The sequence below is a fragment of the Triticum aestivum genome, chromosome 3A, assembly GCF_018294505.1.
Source record: "Triticum aestivum cultivar Chinese Spring chromosome 3A, IWGSC CS RefSeq v2.1, whole genome shotgun sequence".
NCBI lineage: Eukaryota > Viridiplantae > Streptophyta > Magnoliopsida > Poales > Poaceae > Triticum > Triticum aestivum.
The window spans coordinates 336,645,302-336,649,825 of NC_057800.1; positions in this window are offsets into that span (position 1 = coordinate 336,645,302).

The window sequence follows — 4,524 nt, forward strand, 5'->3', positions numbered from 1 at the left end:
AACTAGTTTCTTTCGTGGGATGAATACAGTGTGAGCGGAGACGTAAGATTTGCACGAATAGGGGAAGAGGAGTACCTCTTTCTGCTGGCAGTGCTGTGTCCTCCTTCGGTTTTTCCGACAATCTTCTTGTTGCTCGCTAGAAACCAGAAGTTGCGGAGGACGGTGCAGCCTTGGATGAACCCATGGCCAAGTTGTTGAGTGTGGTGCGGTGGCCGTCTGTCGGCGGCGGGGAAGCAGATCCGAGGCGGCGAACGACGGTGTAGCGGGAACAGCTCCGGTGCGATGGACGGTTGCGACAGTGGAGCCGCAGCAGTGATGCACAGGACGACGTGGTCGGAGTGGTTCTGGTACGGCGCACGTCGGCATCGCCATCGTGGAGGCAGCTCTGCCTCGGCTTCAGCTGCTAAGTCCTTGAGGGCATTGCGGTTGCGGTTGCGTTGGACGACGATGTCGGGGTACCGGCTCCGGCGTGATGGAGGAGGGCGGTGGTGGATTGGCCGCTATGGGGTGGAGGACGGAGGAGGCTGGGGTTTCGCGGCTGGTGGAGAGGGCGTTTTCGCGCCCACGGAGTATGAATGGGGAAACGGAGGGAGGCGGGGAACTAAGGGGGAACAATGTTTCGGTTTGAGACGCGCTTGTTTGAAATTTGGGGAAAGTTACAAACTTCCCCCCCCCCCATCTAAAATTTTGGACATATTGCGGGTTGGGGGTAGGACAGTCATGTCAGGTGTCCCAAATGTGGGCGGGATAGATTTCGGCCGAGCGCATGGGTAGGCGCCCACGGCGTATGAATGCTTCTCTGGCGTCTTGGTGAAGGTACAAACCTACCCCGGTTTAGACCTTTGGACATCAGGCCGATAGGCTACATGGGCCAGAGTCGGGACAATAATTTCCTACCACCAAAACATTAGTCTCACGCGGTTTCGGGTGTCCAGAGGCCTATTTGGCGCTTCGTTCAATATTTGGGAGCAGAAGCATTAACGTTTTCGGTTCTCTTGAATTGAACTTTCAGGATTTGTCAAACTTCACAAATCTTTACTCTTGATAATCCTAAAGCTACGATTATTTTGGAATGGAGGGGGTACATTTGAATATACATTTTACACAAGTATATATTAAAAAATATGCAACTTACCTCAGTTCATGCATGGTTCCAGATATAATCTCCTTGGTTGCAAAAATTTTTAGATATGCGTATGAATATATATATATATAGCATGTTCAAACTCACAACAAAGATTGATGCCCCCTTTTACATCTGATTTACAAATGCCATTATCTCCGGTTCAAATAGATGAATGCACTTCCTATGAATTCGAATCTTTGAAACCCCCTTTATGTTGAATTCGACATGTATTCTATTTCGTAGCTAGCAATTTGGAATGTATCCATGCAAGTGACAAATGTATAAAGTGCTTCACACTAACAACATGGAGTGCACTAATTAATGTTTATATATGAATTGCAAAAGCATCCATTGCCTGTATTTCAAACCACTCTCACTCTATGGATTGATAATATGAAATAAACACATGCACATGCTAGAATTCAATTGCAGTTGAAGAAAGAGCCTACTCCTGGTACTGTATATTAGTGATAGAGGTGTGTACAAAGTACACGTGAATACCAGGCATTGTGCGTGTGTGTATACTATCGACGAACTAGCCCCCAAGCTTGTATAACATACTAAGGGCCTAGGGTTACAAATCATATATAGTCGGCTTATCACCAGTGGGGATAGAGTCCTCCGCGACTCTGGTAGCTTCGTGTTGTACGCCGAGTCCTCCACATGGGTCTTCGTATAACACGTCTCGGTCCAACCTATATGTGGCGTAGGATGGAACCGACCCATGAGTCTTCATGTTGACCACCACACCTAGAAACGATGTGCCCACCACACCACACACGCAATCGGCCACTAAGAAAATAAGCATATACAATAGTACAACGGTATCTATCTCACGATACGTCTCCATATTTTGTTGATGACACTTACGGTCATTGTATTTGAAGCGAAAGCATGATATGGTCACTTGACTTTAGAATAAGCTCATCACGGTCACCACATACATTTTGTCGTGCTAACCAACATGTGGTTGGATGGTTAGAGGATAGTGGTTTCTCGAGCCCACCAATGTTAAAGTCCCGGTGCTCGCATTTATCTTGTGTTAATTTCAGTATTTTCCGGCGACGTACGTTCAGTGGGAGGAGACGTTCCACTCGACTACGAGGCACCTATAGTGACTTCGTAAAATCTCAAGATCATATATGCTGGCCCACTCTCTCGAAGGTGCTCATAGGGGTAGGGTTCGCGTGTGTGCACTTATAGAGGTGAGTGCTTGCGCGTATATATGAGCCCTTGCGTCTGTACCATGTTAAACAAATACGTATCATGATTATACGGTCACTGGCTCACCCGTACAACTCCGTATTTTGTTGATGACACAATCAATTGACCAGTCAAACGTTCCACGTGGCGCAACTAGTGTTGCACCATCGGGGCGCGTAACCGTGGGGCCCACCTGTCAGCCCGTATATGAAAGAAAGAAATGGTAGTTTGAGTCTGTACTGTGTTAATAAAATAGGAGTACATTTTAGGGTGATTATACGGTCACTGGCTCACCATATAGCTTCGTAATTTGTTGATAACATGATCAATTGACCAGTCAAACGGTCCACATTCAACATCGCACATTACCATAGGGCCCACCCGTCAGCGCGTATATGAAGGACAGAAATGGTAATAAATTAGTGGTCGGTGGGTATTCGAAGTCGTGAGATCTCTGGTTGGCAGTCACCGGCGGTTGGGGGGGCGTTCATTGGGCGGTGGGGTGGGGATCCCAGGGGAAAAAGCTTGGCGGGGGGGGGGGGGGGGGCTAGAGGGATGGCCGATGCGGCGGCGGGCCGGCGGTGGGGAGTGGTTTCGGGGAGGGCAGGCCGGCCACGAGCGGCGGGGGCTGGCGGTTCGGCTGGTGGTGGCTGGCGGCTCAGGGGGGTGGAGTTTGATGATAAACTGGAGGCCCTTGATTTCGTATCCAACGACTGAAAAATCTAATGACCAGAGATGAAAAAGCCAGTCGACTGACGTGTAGCCTCACCCCGCACGTACACATGCATGCACGCAAGACACACACGCAAGACATGCACGCATGTAGGCATGCAACACTAACACGTACACACGCACGCATGCTGGCATGCAACATTGACACGTGCACATGCACTCACGAACACACGCACGTACACACCCATGCATGCAAGACTGAAACGTACCCTTGCACGCACGCAACACTCGCACGCCTGCATGCACACAACACACGACGCAAGACACACGTTCAACCTATACGTGCATGCACCCTTTGTTAAGGACATGGATTGTTACAGGTATTAATCAATCTTATCTGTGATAAGCAGAACATTGATGTTTGCAGCGGCCTTTATGAATCACAACGTATTGAACGTGCTATCAACATAGTAGGCTTATCTACATGAAAAAGATGACGTCACACTCAATGAACAATCATCGGTTTATGAAATGCACGCTTCTGACCGCCCTGGCCCACCAAAGGTTCCTCTGTTGTGCGCTGCCTGCGTTGAGTCAATGACATGCATACCATGCACCCAAAGAGCCCACATGTCAGTGGAAGAACGGCGCGGTGTCCCAGGTCAGAGTCGAGGGCGCCACTCGCGGCACGCCCAGCTGAACACGCCTCCGTGCCGCATTCAAACGCCTCCATGAAACCCGCCCGTGTGGAAGCCGAGAAACCCACTCTGGACACACGTGCATTCATGACCGGGCCGGCGTTAAACGCAACGCTGGCCGAGCTCCTCCCGTTCGCCATCTATTTAATCTCCTATTTAAACGAGGCCAAACGCCAGCCAAGAATCGCACACCTCCGCTGCTCCCCTATCTCCTCCACCATTTTGTCCACTCTTACAATGGCTTACGAAGAGTAGTTATTCCGCATCCAAGCTGGCTGAGTAGCCCACCGGATATGAGCTATGCAACTCGCTGATCCACCTCCCTCCCCTCGCCCGATGGAGCCAGTTGCCGCCCCAAGCCGGCGCGCGGTTCAGCAACTCGCCGCTCCAGGCCAGCTCGACGAGGAGCGGTGCGCGGGCGTCGTTGCTGCCGTCCACGCCGCCGCCTCGTACCGCGTCTCCCGTTTCTGTGGCCGAGTCTCCCATGCCGACGGCCGCGCCATGCAAGCAGCGATAGAAGCCGGGTGCGCGGAGAGCGACGAGTCGATGGCCAGCGCCTCCATGTCCGCCGCCATCATCAAGGAGAAGTAGAACACGGGAGGCCGCCGCCGCTTGGGTCCCATGAAGGCCACCGCGGAGGCGACGCCGGCGTACACAGCAGGTGTCTTGCCAGATCCTTTTTTGTGAGGACCTTCGTTGACCCTGCATGGGCTCCACGGAAGAGGGGAATGTTAGGATGAACCCGAGCCGGTGCCGGCCATGGCGAAGTAGTGGCCAGTGATTAACTCGAACCGGTGCCAGGCACCATCATCTTCGGCACCAGCC